Here is a 20,745-nt window from a genome sequence, read left to right as displayed (position 1 = left end):
CTGCTGATGCATCCCTCAAAGCAGAAGCAATCAACTGGTGACTTATGGGAATCCAACCAAGAATGGCTGCAGGGCAGGAATAAGGTTTTTACGTTACTAATTTAACGAAAACTCCACAGCCAACACCATCTCATTGTTTCCTTTTGTTCTCCATCTGCTGTTTTGTGTCTGAAACTTAAGACTGCAAGTTTTTTTGAAGGAGGCACTCTCTTGTTCTGCCTGTACAGCACCAAGCATAACAGCATTGCAATCCACTATGAAACTCCAGAACCTACTGGATAAACACCATATTTTCCTGCAAACAATACACCTTGAAAGAAGATACACACCTTGTTTTCGAAAGGTAAAATGAAGGGAAAAAAAGGATCTTTCCTTGTAGTAACTGAGTAGCAGCAGCTAGGGAGCAGAGCCTGCTTATTATTCTGCTCCCTGTGGAATAGGTGCAGACTTTATTTTCACTTTTACCTACTAAGTGGTAGAAGCTGCTCTTACCATATTTCCTCACATATTAGGCACACTCCCTTTTCCAGCAGCTGGGTTTTGCACAAAAGGTGTACATGTATGCAAGAAAATACAATCAATGCCATCAGGTACCAAGCTGCCCTAGAAATATCAAGTTTACATATAAAAGAAAGACACTGGCTGAATGCAGAATTACAAGCTTCAGTTTCCATATCTGTGAAGTGGGTGTGATAACCCATCCTCTTTTATGTAAAACACTTTAGGTTATGTGGATGTGATTTGCTTGCTAAGTGCCAAGCATGAAGCCTGGTTATTGAGTTCCTATAGAAAATCTTCACACTCCCTCATAATATAGCAAGTGTTCTCTTAATAAATCTAGAGGAGAAATCGACAAGCCTAGATGAAGTGGTTTCAGTATTAATTTCTGTATGTCACATGGCTTCAAATATTGCTGTGAAATATACAAAGCCAGATTCAGCTATCACATGCCCCGATGGATCCCCAGAGTTTAAATTTATATCTGCATCCGAGGAGCTGACAAGAGCCTCCCACTTAATTAAGAATCTGCTAGTAATTCCCCATGAGTGGACCGGCACATCGACAGTGGCAGAGACCCAAAAAAATGGGCATTGACTAGTTATAAGTGGGCAGGACTGGCAAAATGCCAGCTCCAGCATAAAACAGGAGGATACAGAGGATACGGAGTTGGCAGGATTTGTCTGTGGGGTGTTCAGAACTATTGCCTCTCATAAAATGAGGGCAAGGTGAGAGAAAGGAGAAACACTCACATTAGAAAGTGCTTTGCTGGGAGAAAAGAGCCACAGGGAAGTTTATAGGCAATGCAGTCAGAGAGGCAAAGAAAAGCATCAGCAGTAGAGAGCATGATCAGATCTGTTCAGAGCATTCCACTAATGTCACAGGCCCCTCCTCTCCCGTGTGCTGAGCTTCTCGATTCTGGCATGTGCTCCAGCCCCCTGCTTTCCCATCTCCTCCCAACACTGCTCTTCTCTGTACAACTCCAGCGACTACCCTGTTTTTCCTTTCCCACCCTGTATTCCACTCCCAAGCTCCTTTATCAATTACGTGCACTTGAATCATGCTTACAGGCCCCAGCTGAGTGTATAGCCCCAGAGCACTGTACATGCACAGACAGAGCAAGAACCAGTCCATGCCCTAAGGACTTTCCAGTCTAAATAGGCAAAACAGAGGAGGGAAGCGAAACTGAGGCTCAGAGAGAAGGGACTTGGCTATGGTCACACAGCAAAGCAGTGGCAGAGTCTGGCATAGAGGACACGGTTCAATACCCTGCTTACATACTGCAGCAATACAGGAGTGGTGTCTTGTTTCCATCCCTTCCCCAAGCCTATTCCTGGCCCCTGATGTCCAAAATCCACATGCCAAATCTTAGAGGCACCAGGATTCTGGGTAGTGCTGGCTCTTCCAGTAGACAACCTCACCATGTGTAGCTAGAAATCCTCAGGCACTTTTCCTGGGAGTCAAGACAACCCAAAGTACATACAGATTTACTAAAATCCCCGTTTAATTTTAACTGGATACAGTATTCTGCCCTGAGTGTCACTCTGAACTGTTAGTAGCAGGGATGTCCCACCCCAGAAGCAACTGCAGTTTTTTAAATGATTCTGGTGTACACATCTTGGGGTCAAGCCTCAGGATCTTACTTCCAATTTAGCCAACAGGAGTGTCTGTTGAATGGAGATTTGAAAATTGCAACAGTGCTCAGGGGAACAAAGGATGCCAGGAGCATCTGGCACATTCAGTGTGGTCAGTTTACAGAAGCATCAAATTGTGTGGCTTTCTAGTATCACACCCTTGCACTCAAGAGAGCCTGTGGATTTGTAGCACTCCCTGGAGAGCTCTGGTTCGCTAAACCCACTAATAAGAGCAGACCCAACAAATTGCTAAGCCATGTCCACACAAGTGCAGCTGTTTGTCTCGCTGGGGACAAGAAGCAGTGGCACACCTTGACACCTTCTACCACTGCTACTTGTCCCTGGAGAACTCCCGTGCCATGTGCCCTCTGGCACACGGCAAGTTACCCCGGATGGGGTAGGGGAGGCTGGGTCCAACAACTGTGCTGGCCCCAGCAACCTTACCTCGAGTCCTGGGGGCCTCTAGGAGCTGCAGCCGCAGCACTCCTGCAGCAGGAAGCCTGGCTGGGAGTTGGAGCATGACTCCGGCAAGCCAGGCTCTAGCTTTGGGTTGCGTGTGCTGATGCCACCCCATTTTTTTTCCATGCAGGTTTTTGCCTAAATGTGCAGTGGTGGCACCACAGACGGATCTGCAGTGCCACATACTGCACAGCCACGCTCGTCTGGATGCAGCCCTAGCCCAACATCCTCCAACTTTAACTGAATTTGGATCCAAAATGTGCATCTAGCACTGAGATGTTAAGTCAGGGGTGGGCACTTATTTTGGCTGGAGGGCCATTTAATGAGTTTTGGTGAGCTGTCAAGGGCCGCAAGGGTAGTCCTACCCCTTGAGAGATGCCCTGTCCCCTGGTCGCCATCTTGGGGCCAGAAGTCCCATCCCTAACCCCTGACTTTTGCCACCGGACATCCCCCCCTTGTGCCCAGAAATATTCCTTTTGGGTGGGGGGCTTGGCATCTTGGAACTAGAAAAAAACCCAAATTATATACTAAAAATCAAACATCTACTGTAATGTGTTTTAATTTTATTTCAAAAAATATTTTTGTCCTGATTTATGTATGTTTGCATAGTGTATATAGAGATGATTGTATAATAGCTCAAAAATAAAGTCTTACTCTTGCATAATGCATGGGGGGAAGAATGCAGGGTGTGGTTGGGGTATATGTATGTATGTTATGGGGGAGTATGGGGGGGTTGTGAAGGGCTGTGGTGACCCCCCATGGTACACAGCCCCGTCAGTGATGGTAGCAAAAGCAGGCGGCAGCAGCAGCAGGGGGCAGGCTCTCGGGGTGCTCGTGGTTCGTGCAGGTGCTGCTGCCCCCGGCTCCAGGGACCTGTGCGTGGTGGCAAGGAGCGGAGCCAGGTTGGCCCGCCTCTATTGCACGGGGCTCCCCACAGCGCACATGCAGGTCCCAGCACTCATGTGCCATGGGGGGGAAGCCCTGCCCGATGGAGCTGGCAGTCTGGCCCTGCTCCCTGCTGCCATGTGCAGCTGCCAGGTCTCCACTGGGAAGCAGGGGGCAGGGCTCTCCTCCACTTCCAGCAGAGTCTCAGGAGCTGCATATGGCAGCAGGAAGTGGGGAAGGCTGCCAGCTCCATTGTGCCACTGGGGGAAGCCCCGTACACAAGTGCTGGGAGCTGCATGTGAGCCGTGGGGAGCCCCGTGCAATACAGGCGGACCAGCTTGGCTCTGCTCCTTGTTGCCACATGCAGTTCCCAGAACTGGCTGGAGGCACACACCACTGGGTGGCTGCACCTGTATGGGCTATGAGCACCCCAAGGGCCCATTGCCATGGGAGAGGGCGTGTGAGATGTCCTCACACTCTGCCCACCCTCCCTCACACCCCACACACTCACAGCCACACCCTAGCCATCTGAGCTCTGTGCTCCCGCCCCCCTGGGCACAGGCCTTGGGCTCCACGCTCCTGCCCACCTCATGATTCATGCTCCCACCATGCTGCAGCTTCCCTACCTGCTGACCAGAGTGATCACGGCAGCAGGGACACGAGGAGGCAGCGCTGGAGGCTGGGTAAGCTGGGCAGGTCCCCTGAAGGCTGCAGTAGTGGCAGCAGTAGCCCCATCCGAAAGCTGTGCATGCTGACCTGGCCTGGGCCTTCCCACACACAAGGGTGGGAGTGAAGCATGCAGGCTGGGTGGGGTGCAATTCATTGGTAGGTGCCCATGGACCAGATGAAATTGCCTGGCAGGCTGGATTCAGGCCGGATTTTGCCTGCCCCTGTGTTAAGGGGATAGCTTCATAAATAGCACCCGCCACTTAAATAGGATAGTTTCATTCACAAACCTCAATGCGCTTTACAGAGGTTTTGTCACCGCCATGCTACAACTGAAGAAACAAAGGGAGATTTTGTCTAAGGTCAGCGGCAAAGCTCAAGACAGAACCTGGGTCTGGCACCAAATGTAGTGTCCAAGCCTCCAGTGAAGGGGTCACAAAGAGACTAGGTCAATCCACTGTCTTCACTGCTTTCAGGGAAAATCCCTCAAAAAAAACCCCTCTAAACCACTGGACAGCAACCTGGAGACTCAGAAAGAAATATGGCATTATCTTTTTAGTTTTCATGCTTTCTGGGGAAAACAGGATGGGGCACTATTCTCTCCCTGTGACTCTATTCTTGAGTCATTGTGGGGGAGTGAATGACAATTATATTCTTTCATGACCTTTTGTCGAGACACCCCAAAACATGGCACAAAAACTCAGGAAACTGTGGCTCAGAGTAAAGAAGCAAATTGCCTGAAGCCACAGACCCAGTTCAGAGCACGGGTAAAAACGGGACTGAATTCCCGACTCCTCTGCATCCTCTGTGCTGTGGCTCCTCCTTCCCACCTGGCAAAGTAGCCAGAAAATGCTGAGGTATATTATCATCACTTATTTGTAGTACCATAGCATGTAGCAAGCCCAGGCCCAGCACAGGACTGCCAGGTACCAGACAAACACAGAGCAGAAAAAGGATCTCTAAGAGCTTGCAGGTGATCAGAGATTTAATTATTATTCACTGTATTATAGTAGCAGTAACAGGTTGCATAAAGGCCTCAGAGATAGATACTGTCTTAGAGAAAAGAAGGTCCTTTCCTCCAAAAGTTTACAATCCGAGTCTTAAACAAGACAGCTGAGAGAGAAGGGGAACGAGTTAGTAGTGAGAGAGCAGTGCAGCAAGCAGAGCTCACAGAGCACACCAGCCGCCTTCCCAACACCAAATGTACTGCCACCTTCCCAACACCAAATGTACTGCCGGTGGTGGGGTGTGGGAGGGCTCTGAAGAGAGATTTAAAGGGGCATAATGCAGAGGCTTTTTGCAGATCATTACGGAGAGCTCATGGGAGAAGGCACGAAGATGGCGTGCAGCCTGCATGTCAATGAATGGAGAGGCTGGAGGCTGTGGCATGCCACAAGGTAGCCCAGACTTGGCAGAGCTCAGAGAAAAGCCAGCAGGGACAGGAAAGCAGGCATGTGCTATACCTCAGTCAAAAGCTGCAAACAGCACCTTTTATTTCCCACTTAGGTTTCCCAGGACAGTGGAAAGGATCTAATGCTGAAGACTTATTCTCCTCCAAATATTTTCTACTCTTACTACTGTCAGGTTGCCCCTTGTTGTGGTCTTCTGCAGGGACTGAACCTAGGAGCTATGGCTATAAAAGTAGGTCCCTCGTACTGCTTAAGCCAGTGATTCTCAAACAAAGGCTACAGCAGCACCCTAGGGTGCTCTGAGATCCTTTCAAGGCTGCCGTGTAATGTTAGCACCGTTAGAAGTGCAAACATGGTTCACAAGATAAACTCAGAGGTTTCACATAGGGACCTGTAGTGCTAAATATATTCTGACCTGTTGTGGTCTTTCTGAGTTCAGAAAAGATGGCTCTTATTTTTCTGTAGTCAAAAACCAATTGAAAACTCAACAGCTGGCATCTTCTGAGGGGTGCCCTGAGTCTACCAAGGGGTGCCTTGAGTCCAATGAGGGATGCCTTCAGTCTAAAAAGACTAAGAACCACTGGCTTAAGTAAACCCATTGTGAAAGCAAAGACTCAGAAACTTCCATGTGTCTACAAAGCTTCCAGAGAGAGACCAAGAGCCAGACTCCACTGCATGGATCATGCTACAGATTTCAGACATGCTCTGAGAGCCAGTTTTTAATTAACCCAGCAGCACTGCCCCACAGATGCAAGTTTATTTCTTTAGTCACAAAATCTGTGAGCAATCAGGAGCTGAATATGCAGGATCAGACTTTTCAAGGGAACTTGCAGACAGATCCTAAGTGAACAAGTGCAATTCTTCTCCCTGACTGCCAGAAAATCCATACAGGTTTCCCTTGCCAACCAAGGTTTTGCCAACCATGGTTTTGTGTATCCATGTTTAATATTCTATATACCATTTTGGCTACCACGGTATACAGTGGTGACTGAGTAATTGGAAAAAAGTTCTCAGCAAGCTTTCAGGAGCAGTCACTCTTCTTCAGGCATAGGGACTCTTGCTGTTCTGAGACTCCAAGGAATAAGAGAAGCTAAAAGTGTGGCAGGATGTCAGTGAGAATGTAAATAGGTAGAAATTAGGAAGACAAAAGGTAAAGCAGGGAGGGGAGAGGGAAGAGAGTAGGGGGGAAAAAGGCTAAAGGGAGACATTACAGTGATAGAATACGAAGTGGAAAAGAGGCTATCAGTGAAAAAGGAAAGTAGTTGGAAATCAAGAAAACAAGAATGAGAGAAGCTCAAAGTGTGAGAGGATGTAGTGAAAATATAAATAGGTAGAAAGGAGAAATAAAAGGTAAAGCGGGGAGGGAAAGGGAAGAAAGCAGGGAGGGAAAAGGCCAAAAGGAAACATTACAGAGGTAATAATACAGGGTAAGAAAGAGGGTCTCAGTGAAGAAGGAAATAGTAGGAAATCAGAGAGACAAAGAGCAGAAAAGTAGGGGAGAGGAGAGGAGAAAAGGTGGGGGGAAAGAAGAATGTAAGAGGTCAGGTCAGGCAGGTACCTGTTAAATGAGATGTCAGGCAGGTTGTAATGTGTCATAAAACCAATGTCTATATTAAGTCCATGATTTTTTTTGTATCCAGTAGATTTATGAAATGAAGTTCATAGGCTCATCTATGGAAGGTGTTTTGTAAGTTCCCTTTAAGTCCAGGATGAAAGAGGACCCGGCCTTTGGTGTCTGTCTGAGCACCAAAGCAAGTGGCTAGGTTTGCAAGGCAGCTCAGTACATCAGATGCATGCTGGACACTGAGCGCTTTGGTATAAAATCCAGCACTAAATTTCACAATGGGAGGTGCTGTGTGCTCATTTTCCAGCCCTAATTTAGATGTCTGACTGGAAGCCAGGCTCTGTGGGCAAACCTGGCTCTGTACACTTGCAAATTTAGTCCCAGGTGGAACAGATTTACTTCATCCCTCATTGAGATCCCAGGCAAAGCTTCTACAGACTTTCAATCAATTCAGGCTCTTAAAACTTCTCCTTCCTCCTTCTTCTTCTTCCAGCCATCTTCTCCAACTCGGTTCCCAGCTGTTCTGACTGCTCTGGGAGGACTGTGGCCTGACAGGTGCCATATTAAAGCCTCAGGCTGTGCACTGTGAGGAGCAGCTCTACCCATGCCCCCATGCCTGCTGCACTCAAACCCCAGCCTGACAGAAGCCTGGGAAGTGCTTGGGAGTGTGCAGCTGACAGATGGGGCTGACAAACCCTTCCATAGGGCCCTAGATTGCTCCATCTAATCTCTAGCTGCTTCCTATGCTTGGTGGTGGGGTGGGGTGGGGTGGGGTGGGGAGGTGGCTAGAAAATGCAGTGAGCTGGAGATACTCAGGGAAAAAATATAGGGGGAGGGGACAGCATGGAATGAGCTGGAGAAAGTTTGAGAGAAGGCAGACGCAGAGGGAGAAGAAGCTGGAAAGGGTGCGATGCTGTCAACAGAGCAGTCTGCAAGGCAAGGGTGGCTGTGGCTCACAGAGGAAGGGAGGGAATGGGCTGAACTCTCTCATCTTTCCTGCCCTTTCCTGCACACCTGCATGAGCACTGGATGGGAAGAGAGGGAGGGAGTGAACAAAGAAAGAAGGGAGCCAGAGCCTTTGTCTGCCTGTCATTACTATGACTTGACTGGCACCACTTGCATCCAACCTGGGGATCACCTATCAGTTATGGACCATGCCAAGCTGTATTGCAGCCTGGCTAAAGTAGGGTGGGACAGACTTTGGGGTCTTAGCATGGTGACCATCAAGGCAGGTCTATGCTACGACACTTTTTTGCAGCCTAGTCTACTTACAAATGGTAATGTTTTACTAACATGGGAGTAGCACTTAGGGGCCATTGTTCTGGACCTGGACTCCATGGGCATTTATACACATGCTCTGGGAGCGGGGAAGGCATGCTTTAATTAGAGCGGCTCTGACAGCCACTCTAATTAAAGCGACCATGCTTTACCTAAAGCTCATTGAACAAGCTGTAGATAAAGTGCCCCTGCAGCCATTTTGAAGTGCAGGGATGCTGATACATGAGATGCGGGAGGCTGCTGGAGCACAGTAATTGCCATGCTCCAGCAGACGTGATTAAACTAATCAATTGAGTCTGCTCCAACGCGCTGGAATTCCAGCACATTGGAGCAGCCCCCCTGCTCATGTATAGGCACCCCATGGTGCTAGGTGCTGCACGAATACAAAAAGACAGTCTGTGCCCCAAAGAACTTACTGGGTAAGCTTTGTGCATGGACATTCAAATCTGCTTCTCAAGTATCCTAAACTGATTTAGCCAGTCTGAAATCGATGCAAGTGACAATGATCTTAAGACATCTGTAAATCAACGTAAGAGGTCCTAAGTTGGGTCACAGAGTCCACTTTGCATTTGTTTCGAGAAATTGATTTGGTTACGTCCTTACGTGGCTTGTGTGTAAACAGAAGCATGAATAAACCCTGATGTCAGCAGTCATTTTAGCTGAACATACTTCAACTGCAAGGGCAAACTTGGTTCAGGCATGGAGATGAGCAGGAGTGCCCAAGGCTATCATCACAGCAAATGAGCACTTCCCGGTCTTTGGCAGGTGAAGAACAGGGCCACAGAGGCTAAGTGACATGCCCACCATCATACAGAAAAACCTGTGAAGGAACAAGGAACTGCACTCATTTCTCCCTCACTCCTAACCCAACTGTCAGGCCTACTGATCAGGCATCCCCAGCTGGACCAAGCACCTGAGTAGTCATACCTATCCCTGATCCCTGGCTAATGCAACTACCCCAGTTCCCTGCAACTGCATTGGCAGCTGAAAGTGCCACTCACCCCTTATAAGCGCATCTGCAGCCTCAGACAGCAAGCACACCTATTGACAGCCTTGGTCTGGTCTGGCAAGCCTTGTGTTCACTGCTTTCTGGTCCTCCTGGCTCCCAACTCAACTTTGGCCTTTTCTAACTCCAATCTTGGCTCTCCCCTGAACCTCAGCACTGGCCCTGCCCTCTGGTTTCCCCAGCATCCTGATTCAGCTTGGCTTTCTTGACCCTGAGTTCAGATCTTCCTTGGGACCCGGCACAAGTTCTCTGACTCCTGGCTCCTGACCTCAGCTTATGTCTCGGATTACATCTCTTGGATCTCCCCTCTTGGCTCCAGTAACCTGTGCCCTCACCCTGCTGACCCCCAGGTCACTCCTAGTGACCTAACATGGGTCCAGCCGCCTAATCCTGGCCAAGCCCTGATGGCAAGGTGTGGCTCGCTCACCCACAATGGTACAGGGAGATGGAATTACCAATGGAGGCAGATTTCTGGGTGTGAGCTGCTGGCTGCTTTCCAGGGGTTACAAACCCAGATTAGAGCCCTGCAAGACCAATGCACCTTGCTTCTAGGCCCATCAGGGCAGCCAGGTCACAATGTCTCACCTCAAACCCCATATTCTGCTCCCCATCAAATTTGATAGGGATCCCTGCTGCTTCCAGGATTTCATTAATCAGTGCCACTTTGCTTTTCATCTGTCACAGAACCTATCAGATGCAGTCAAGGTGGGGCTCATCATGCCCCATGCTTTTGAGTAGCAATGCCCTGGCCTAAGCTTCCCCACTCTTGGAGTCAGCAGATCCCCTCCTTGACTAACTGTAAGACTTTATACAGGCCATGGCCAAGATTTTTGGAGACTGCATCAGGTCTGTACCACAGGGCAAGCTCTCTCAGATAGGGATGCTACCCAGTATTGAGTTATGGCGCCGAATTTAGACAGCTGGTTGCTGACATTGAATGGAATAAGGCAGCTCAACATTTCCACTTCTGCCAGGGTCTTCAGGGCCACATTAAAGATGAATTGGCCTAGGTGACGCTCCCAGCTATCTTAGATGGACTCACTGATCTGAGTATCTGCACTGACACCCATCTGTCTGAACAGCAACAGGAGTGTTGGGGCAAATCTCAGCTTCTAGGGCCAGCTAGGGAGCTGGAAGAGCTGACATTGCCTCCCGTGGACCCCATGCAAGTAGACACAACTAGGAAAAGACTCCCCTCAAAGAAGGCTCATTGTCACCCCCAGGGGCTCTGCTTGTACTGTGGGGAGGCAGGGTATATTGCCCAGACCTGCCTGAGGAAGGGAATGCCTGCCTCCCCTTCAGGAAACTCCTCAGTCCAGCCTCATTAGAGGGGCCTTGTTCTGGCCCTCCACTGACCATTCAGCCAGATCTTCTGAATCACACTGAACGCTTGAGTGCCACCAAACTTTAAGACATGCCCTTGCTTGTTGCCCTTCTCCTGCAGCACCAATCTGGGGTGGATCTCTCTGTTCCAGCACTCTTAGACACAAGGGCCTCCAATAATTTTATGGCAATGGTCACCAACCCATCAATCCTGATCGACAAGTCAATCCTGGAGCCTCTTCTAGTCGATCCTGGGCTGGGGGAGAATTGAGCACACACGCATGTGCACACCTGCCCCACCCCCAGCCCAAGCAGGTCAATCTGTGGGGGAGGAAAGGGGCAGGGGCCAGATCAAGGCCCCCCCATGGTGAGCAACTAACCATGCGGCCCAGCCAGGAGCAGGGAAAAGTAAGTGGGGCCCCAGTTTGGCCAGGTGGTGGGAGGATTGGAGCCTGGGGGGTTCCTCCAGGGGTGCAGGGGTGGTTCCCCCCATCTCTGTGGGGGTGAAGGCAGCAGAGGCAAGCTGGCCACATGCAGGCACAGCTCAGCTAAGCAGTGGGAACTCACGTGGGGGCAGCCCTGGCTTAGCTAGGTATGGGAAGATTTGGTCATCCACGGGTACATGGGGGAGCTCCCACCACTGGGGGCCCATGCCCTGCCACCTCTGCTCGGGACAAGGCAGATGCTGCTGCAGGCTGCCCGCTGCACCCAGAGCACAGGTGGAGGAAGGGAATGGACTCCCGGGGCCTCCATCGGGCTGTGCCAAGCAGCAGGAGTCCCCCCCACCATGCACCCCTGGACTGCGGAGAGTCCCAGAACTGGCTGGGCCAGGCCAGGACCCAATTACACTTTGGTGCCATGGCTCCACTGAGCTGTGCCTACCCGGCAGCCAGACAAATGTGGTATTGGGCCCTGATCTGGCCAGGTCTGGAAGCGTCCGCCGTCAAGGGGCATGTCAGGGGGTTCCCGCCACTGAGCGCAGACTAGCCAAAGCCTCGGAGGCCTATGCCTCCCCACCTTACCTGTGCTCCAGGCGCAGTGGGCAGCCTGCAGCAGCACCAGCCTCCTCCTGGAGCACAGGTGGGGGGAGTACAGGCCCCCGATGCCCCCAGGGGTGCGTGAGGTTCGGGGGGTGAGGCAAAGATCCCATTTGGGCTCATTTATTCCCTCTCCAAACAAGAGCTCAGGGCTCTCAAGGAATACTGAGAACCTGCACAAGGGGTTCATCAGGCCTTCTACATCCCCAACTGGGGATATTCTGTGTGGCCAAGAAAGATGGCTGTCTCTGCCCCTGCACAGATTAGAAGGCCCTAAACAAGATAATTCATAACTGTTATCTGCTGCCTTTAATGAACAAGTTATTTGAGAGGCTTTGTAAAGCTAAGATTTTTTCGCAGTTGAATCTGCAGGACACCTACAACCTAATCCATATACGGGAGGGAGATGAGTGGAAGACCATGTTTTGGTCCCGCTATTGGTATTTTAAATACCTGGTTATACCCTTCGGACTATGCCTTGCCCCGGCAACGTTCCAACACTTTGTAAATGATGTATTTCAAGATATGCTAGACCGGTTTGTTATAATTTATCTGGATAACATTTTAATTTTCTCTGATGATCTGGCCCAGCATTCGGAACGTGTGCATCAGGTCCTTCTCAGGCCCCGAGAAAACCGAGTTCTGTAAAGCCTGGACGTGGAACCCCTTCACTTTTCCGTACACCACCCTCAGACCAACAGACAAACAGAGCACATAAACCAGACCCTGGAACAATAACTCAGGTGCTTTCTAAACTTTCACCAGGATAACTGAGTGCCCTTACTCGCCCTAGTTGAATTTGTATACAACACTGTCCATATATCTGTAGACCAGACCCCCTTTTTTTCCAACTATGGATTTTATCCTCAGTTTCACCCAACGCTGCCAACCTTCCCATGGGCTCCTGCAGCAAACACCTTTGTATCCCATCTCCAACAGGTTCAGCAAGAACTAAAAGCCCATCTTGATGCAAGCAAGACTGCACATAAGGACCAAGCTGCATAAAAGGACCCCACCATTTTTTGGTCAGCAACAAGGTCGGGCTCTCCTCAAAAAATAGCAAGACCATCAGCTAAACTGGACCACCAGTTAGCAGGTCCATTTAAGGCTGTGGAACAAATAAGTTCCAATGCATTCAAGCTTCAGCTGTCAAAGATATTGTAAGCGCACCCCATTGTCCATATTTCACTACTCAAACCTTTTATTGAGAACCCCTTTCCTGACCGTCTGGACCTGCCCCCCTACCCATGATAGTGGAAGGCCATGAAGAATATATTGTTAAGCAGGTATTAGATTTCAAACATGTCTGAGGCAAGCTCCATTACTTGGTTGACTGGAACAGCTATGGCCCTGAAGACCAATCTTGGGAACCGGCTGACTATGTTCATGCACTAGTACAAAACTTCTACCAAGAGTACCCAGAAAAGCCAGGTCCTGGGCTCCATAAGGGCAGGATACTGCCACGGCTGCTTATCAGGCATGCCCGGCTGAGCCAAGCACCCGAGTAGTCACACACATCCCTGATCCCTGCTTAATGTGACTACCTCAGTTCCTGCAACTGCACTGGCTGCTGAAAGTGCCACTCACCCCTTAAAAGCACACCTTTGCGCAGCCTCATGTTCACTGTTCTCTGGTTCTCCAGGCTCCTGACTGGACTTTGGCTTTCTCTGACCCTGATCCTTGATCACCCCTGGCTCCTGACTTCAACTGTTGTGAACATTTGCCCTCCTCTCTCCTCTACCTTGTGTATAAGATACAGGCTAGAACCTAGTTAGCTGTTTCTCTCTGTTCTGGAAATGCCTTGGCTTTTACTACCAGTGCTGATGAATTCCTCCAATGAGCCAATCTCCCATTAGTACACAAATACAATTTATGGAACTCCTTGGGGCAGAGCCCATGTCTTGTATGCTTGGACACAGCCTAGGACAAAGCAGAAATGCACAGGAAATAAACAGCATGATGGGTTGGGCTTTTCAATCAAATGCAAATGTTATGCAAAACTGAGGTTGCAAACATACTGTATCCCCAATTCAATTAACAGCTTTTAATTTATCTGGTTAGGCTTTGATTCAGCAAAGTACTTAATCCTGTGCTTGATGTGCATGTGGGTTCTTAAAAATGTTTTAAATTCTTTAATTTAGAAAATGCAGTTGCTAAGCCACAAAAATTGAAGAAGGGGTGGGAGGGTCTCAGAGAAGGGGGCAGGAGCGGACATGGTTTTTAACTAATTTTTCTTTGTAAACTGACAAGATTTCAAGCTGTCAACACCTGTGTCAGAAAGGACTGTCACTGTTCACACTTCACAGATAAGAAGCCAATGCACAGCAGACTGGTGGCCAGATTTTATTTCCTCTATTGGGGATTTAGGCACCTAAATGCAATGCTATTCCATCCTGCTTAAGTCCTGAAGCCACTGATGCTCTGCTGTCATAACACATCACCTTTGACCCTTAAGACTGTGCCACAAAAAAAGCAGTGAGGGAGAGAAGGACCCACCCACGCTTTGCAGTAACAGTTTTTTCCAGGACAGAGTGGAATAGAATCATACTTGGGTGCCTACATCCACGCACGCACCTAGATGGTAGAAGGTTGCATCACTGCCTGGACCAGAAGCCGTAAATCCTGATGTCCCATCTCCTGCTTGAATAAAATCCCATGTACGTTGTATTACATTTATATACATTTCTTCAGAATTCTGTGTCTTCCTCTTCATGCTACAAAATGCAATTTCACAATTATTCTTTTTATAAATATAGCAATTGGAATATGAGATGTGCTTCCTAGAACCTAGGTTTGGCTTTCTCTGATCCTGATCTTGGATCAGTAGTGGTTCCCAGACAAGATGCTGCAACTCCCTGGGAGGCCACAAGAACCTGTCAGGGGAGCTACGTGGTCATTGCCACTAGGGGTTGAAATTTCCCTACGTGCCTCTGTTTTCAGGAAGCACATCAGAACCAAACTGAGGCCACTGTACCAGAAAGCTGCACTTGTCTGTTTATGTATAAGGGGGTATAGCTCAGTGGTAGAGCATTTGACTGCAGATCAAGAGGTTCCCCAGTTCAACTCTGGGTACCCCCTCATTTTAGATCTAGACCGGTTACAGAGGTGGGTGGATGAGAATAGGATGGAATACAACACAGACAAGCACAGGGAGCTGCATCTAGGGAGAAGGAACCAGCAACACACCTACAGGCTAGGGAACACCCTTCTTGTCAACACGGTGGCAGAAAGGGATCTTGGAGTCATTGTTGACTCCAGGATGAACATGAGCCACCGATGCGAGTAAGTGGTCAGTAAGGCTAACCACACCTTGTCATGCATCTATGATTCATCACAAGCAGGTCCAGGGAGGTGATCCTCCCCCTCTATGCAGCGTTGGTCAGGCTGCAGTTGGAGTACTGCATCCAGTTCTGGGCACTGCACTTCAAGAGGGATGTGGCTAACCTTGAGAGGGTCCAGAGGAGGGACACTTGCATGGTCAGGGGGCAGCAGGTCAGGCCCTATGAAGAGAGGCTGAAGGGCCTGAACCTGTTCAGCCTCCACAAGAGAAGGCTGAGAGGGGATCTGGTGGCCATTTACAAACTCACCAGGGGGGACCAGCGGGAATTGGGTGAGGCTCTGTTTCACCATGCACTACTGTGGGTTACTAGGAATAACAGCTACAAATTGTTAGAGAGCAGGTTCAGGCTGGACATCAGGAGACATTACTTTACAGTTAGGGCTGCCAGGCTCTGGAATGGGCTCCCAAGGGAGGTGGTGCTCTCCTACCTTGGGGGTCTTCAAGAGGAAGCTAGACAGATATTTGACTGGGGTGATATGACCCCGGCACTTGTTCCTGCCCAGGGTGGGGGTCAGACCTGATGATCTGTTTAGGTCCCTTCTGACCCTAAGTACTATGATACTACATCTTGAAGGCAGGCACGCCATTTCTGCTGCCAATCTTTTTTGGTTCGGCTCTGATGTGGCTCCTAAAAGTGAAGGCACACAAGATGGTTCCACCTGCCCCGCCTGTCTGTTTCCGGGAAACACTGTGCAGGGTTGAACCAAGAACAGCTGTGGCAAGATGACGTGCTCCTGCCACAGCTGCTTCCCAATCTGACTCTGCAGGAGGTACACAGCACAGTTCTGCCTGGCCATGGTGGCAGTGGGGTGAACATAAGATAATTATAATGCCCTAATCAATTACTAACATGTTAATAATAAAGGATAATGTCCATGCTATAATATTCATAATATATTTAAATCAGTTTTTTAGTGGAGGGCTGCTAAATTTTGAGTCTAAATAGGTTGAGAACTGCTGATCTAGAGGAATGAAAGATTTTGTCCTGGAAAATTTTATAACATAGAGAAACAAGTTCTAGTCCAAGCTTCACTAGGTAAGGTTGCTAAATAACCAGACTTCCTAATTCCTGTATTTAAGACAACACTTCCTAAACTATGAATTGAACAAGGGAGCAGCGGTGGGGCACAGACAAGACATTTAAGTTGTTGTCCAGAATCTCAGCTCTTGTTCTTCGGGCTTTCCCCCTAGCTTGCTCCTTCAGCCTTTTGGCTAGGAGGAAACAAGACTAGGGACCATCTGGACTTGAAGACCTCCAGGCTTGGGGCTTGCATGTAGGATGCCTGCCATGAATTTGGGAGTATCTGAAACCCCAGACTGATGAGTCTGGGAAGTGGGATACTTGCTGGTGGAAGCACCACAGACTTGAATGATGGAGCTTTACTCAGTCAAAATTTGGAACTGATTTGGCCCTGGAAACAAAAATTTATTTAAAAAAAGTAAGGCCCAGTATGCACCAAAGATCTGCCTCTGCCATAGTGATGGTGGCAAAACCCACTGGTGTAGACACAGTATATGAAGAAACGTTTCCTTCCACCAGTTATGACACCTCCCCCTAATGACAGAGGCTCTGCTCTGTCAGTGAAGCCTTCTTTGTCCCCCCAAGGGGACCCCTCTGAAATGAGTGAGAAAATGGGATGCATTTTTAAAAATTGGGAACAACTTACACTATGATGTCCTAAAAGGTTCTGAAAGACAATGGGTTTTGAGTATCTAATTCCCTTCAGCTCCTTGAAAATTATCCACTTTATATCTATCACTAGATGTGATTCTATCAATAGATCAACAGTGGAGAAAAGCATTTAAAAATTCTTCCTTGTTCAAATCACAGATCCAAGTTGCCTGAATTTTAACAACATGATTAATCTTTCTGTCCATGATATTGTGTTTGCCTTTGATTCAATTATTGTATCACTGAAGCAAAATCATTGGCCTGGGTAGGCAGGACTGCACTAGTGTCTCTAACACATAGAGAGTATGCCCTTCTCTGAAAACCCTAAAACTTGTGAGTTTATGTTCGCACCAGAGTCTGGATGCCCTTGTTGACCACCTTACAGTCTGGTTATATCAGAAAGTCTCCAATATCTTCTCCTATCACCAAACCTTCAAAAGCAAATGAAGCAGCTGCAGGAGGAAACAGAGTCCTTTCCTAGTAGCTAGAACATGGGGAGAATTTGAGAAGTATGAATGAATGCTCTGGATTTTTTTCCCCATCTCTGCTAAGCCTCTACTTCACCTTCCTATGCCTCAATTTCTCCCATCTGTAAAATGGGGTAAAAATATTTCCCTACCTCAGAGATGGGTTGCAAATCTAAATTCATTAACTCTATAAAGCAGGGAAGGGTTCTAAGATGGAAGGTACAGTATTGTATCAGTGTAGCGCATAGTTGCATTACTAGATCAGGGCAACAGTCCATCTCGCTAAGCATCGTGTTTCTGACAGCGGTCAATTCCAGCTGCTTTAAAGATACAAAAAAAGCCCAAAGACTTCTCTAACAGGGAACTAGATCCTACACATGCCCAGGGAGGGATTCCAATAATCTTCTGCACTCATGCCAAAGTCAATACATCAAGTATCTGTGGACAGGACAAGTTTAACAGTAAGTAATAGAGGGGAAGATAGATGAGTTTTATACAATGTGTCCATTTTGCATTATTGTCCAGTGCTAATTTGCTGGCAGGCTGCCATGCACTGAAAAGCTTTTTCTGCAGTTCTATGCATGTACTACAGCCAGGATCTGCAGCACTAACTAAGCTAGTTGCATTCCTACCACCAATATCCTAAAACCATAACTCTTGTGGGACAGGATGGTCCAAAGAAATTGATAGAGGGATACAGGTTTCAGCCAATTTTGAATCCAGTACAGTTCAGTAATGAATGACCAAAAGCTGTTACCATTTAGCGGCTGTTCAGTGCTCCATGGGGAAAGTGATGGTATATCTTTGCCCATCTCCCAACTGTCAGGATATAACCACCACCTCAGTTGGCACGAACGAGGTGCCCTTGTTGGCAGCCTGCAGTCAGAGATCGAGGACTGAATCCACTTTTTGTCTCTGCACTGCATCTACTGTAATATTTAGGGCTGCCTTCTCTCATCAAACATTACCTAATGTTTGATCAAGTAGGGTGCATTATGGCAAATTTCACCTCATGATCTCAAAAGAGTTTAAACAGAGATTATATAGAGGAATCCAATAACACGGCATGAAGGGAATAGGCCCTTCTTATGAATAGCTCCCGGGTTCTATGAGGCTGATAGCAGGGCACTAGAATGGCAGTATTGTTTGTACATGATGCAAATCCATCTCACAAGTGCGTATTGCCAACATTGTGCACCCCAAATATTTAAAGAAACATGACTCAAGGGTCTCTCAGAAATCATGAAATTAGCTTAAAAGTCATGAAGCTTACTAATAATCATAAATGTGGGATTCCTTACATTTGCCTTGTATTTTTTAAGCCTTTTACACTGCATTTAGGTTACATTTCCAAGCTTGCCACGTTTCAAGGAAATAGGTGCAGAGGTTTCTAGGAAACTGCACCTCAAGCTGTTGACAAGCAGGAACTGGAGAGCAGGAGCAGCATCCTGTGATCCGGCAGGCAAATTGGGGCCCGCACTCCCAGAAGGAGTCCGGCACAGCCCCCGCAGCCCTCCTGGGGGTGCGGGTGAGTCCCCGATCTGCCTGCTGGATGACAGGAGGCTGGTGCTGCCAGCTGGGGCCAGCAGCAGCACCAATCTTCCTGGCAAGGCCTGCGCCCAGCACCAGTCCCAGGCAGCAGAAGCAGCTTCCTGTCATCTGGGAGACAGATCGGTGTCCACACCCTCAGGAGGAGTTGGGCAAAGCCCCGCAACCCTCCCAGTGGTGCAGGCGGGAAGCTGCCGGTGCCACCTGGGATTGGCACAGGGCGCAGTTTGCACCCAGCATGAATCCATGGAACTGAGCCTGGTGGCAAGAGGTGTTTCCCCCTACCGGGCTCAGTTCCCCAGAGCAGCCCTGTGGAACTGAGCCCGGTGTGGGGTAGCGAAGCGAAGCACCAGGCTACATTCCGGTTTCCCCCCACCAGGCTCAGCTCCCAGCGGCTCCCAGCCCCGTGGAACTCAGCCCGGTGGCAGGAGGCAGAGTGCAGCCCCGGCTTTCCTGCCTTCCGCCACTGGGCTGAGGTCCATGGGGCTGGCAGAGCCAATCGGAGTTCAGCCCAGCGGTGGGAAGCAGGCAGAGCCAGCGCTGCGCTCCCTGCCGGGATGAGCCACATGGGGCTGCAGAGCCACTCAGAGCGCAGCCCTGGCTCTCCCCTGCCTCCCACCACCTAGCTAGCTGCTTTGAAATTCAAAACATTTCGACTGGCCTCATTTTGTTTTGAGGCTGTTTCGAAGCCCTTCATTTAGTCTCAATTTCGCTGTTTTGAGCTCGAAACGAGTCGAAATAGCATTGAAACGAAACAGCTGGCAAAGCTTTGCTAGAAGAATCCATAGTGTTAAGACGCGATATGCTACAACACTGACCTGCTGTGGTCTTTCTGAGTTCTTTGCAAAAGAAAAATTCCTGTTTTATTTTTCTGTAATCAAAAAATGAGTGAAAACTAAGAGCTGGCATTTTCCAAGGGGAGCCTCAAGTGTAAAAAGATTGAAAACCACTGTTTGAACACCACACTCATCACTGGAGTATCCAGGTACTTACCGGGACTGCAATAACTAGTATGACTAACCTCTGGTGATTAACACCCTGTCACTCTGCAATGCTTGCATATTTTGGGGCCCCTTATTCCCCCACACAGGAAGAAAGATGGCACAGACCATCTTGTTGTTTCTACAGCACTTTGCATAATCGGATCAGGGCCAAATTGAGATTGGTCCATTAGGTACCTAAATGGGACTGGGGCAGAGCTTAGTTACAAAAAGCAGGACACTTCCATTTTGGATTGCAAAGTTCCCTACTATGGCACATGGACTACAGCTTAAGACAGAGGCTTAAGACAGAGGCTGAGAACATTTTGGCAGTAGTGGGCCAAAGACACAGAGTTTAGTCTGATGCAGGCCAGCCCTTCTAACCTAGCAGTGGCCACTGTCCGATGTCTGTGTGAATGAGGCCTCCCACTACCAAAAAGCCACAGAAGCCCTATACACATGCCAAAGCACCACAGAAGCCCTATCTTTGCAGGCAGGATAGAATCGATCAGTGGAATGGATCCAATCCATGGGCCAACCCCAGGCTTAGGTGCCTAGTTCCCACCTAGGCTCCCTTGCAATTCAAAGTTTTGTGTTGAGGTACCTAAATTGTACTGGTAGGCACACAGAAACCATGCTTAACTTGTGCTGACAGCACTGAATTCATCCCAGAGATAAGATCAATAGGACAGGATCAAGAGGGGAAAGACAACTGTGATAGCAGGGACCAGTGAACCCATGTAGCTGTAGAACTGTATCCCAAAATCATGTAAACAAGCCAATCTATTTCTACCAAGAAGCCCTATCCCTATACAACCATGCCTCTTCCTCAAAGTCCATTGTGAGAGGGTTGAGCATACTGCTGGTAACCATGTGGTCAACATGTCTCCTTCAAGCTAAATATCATAGATGTCATAGATGTTAGGGTCGGAAGGGACCTCAATAGATCATCGAGTCCGACCCCCTGCATAGGCAGGAA

General features: G+C 48.6%; 1 protein-coding gene and 1 non-coding gene across 2 annotated transcripts in view; one reads left to right on the top strand and one right to left on the bottom strand.

Annotated features, from left to right (window-relative positions):
• IGF2BP1 (insulin like growth factor 2 mRNA binding protein 1) overlaps window positions 1–20,745 on the bottom strand; it is a 95,929-nt gene that overhangs the window by 39,274 nt on the left and 35,910 nt on the right. The window lies entirely within an intron of this gene.
• Window positions 14,765–14,837, top strand: TRNAC-GCA. The gene has a single exon. It is a non-coding gene; the product is annotated as a tRNA-Cys (tRNA).

Source organism: Alligator sinensis, unplaced genomic scaffold (assembly GCF_000455745.1).
Source record: "Alligator sinensis unplaced genomic scaffold, ASM45574v1 scaffold520_1, whole genome shotgun sequence".
Lineage (NCBI taxonomy): Eukaryota > Metazoa > Chordata > Crocodylia > Alligatoridae > Alligator > Alligator sinensis.
Note: the sequence above shows the minus strand (reverse complement) of the source record. Positions and strands in the feature narration are given on the sequence as shown.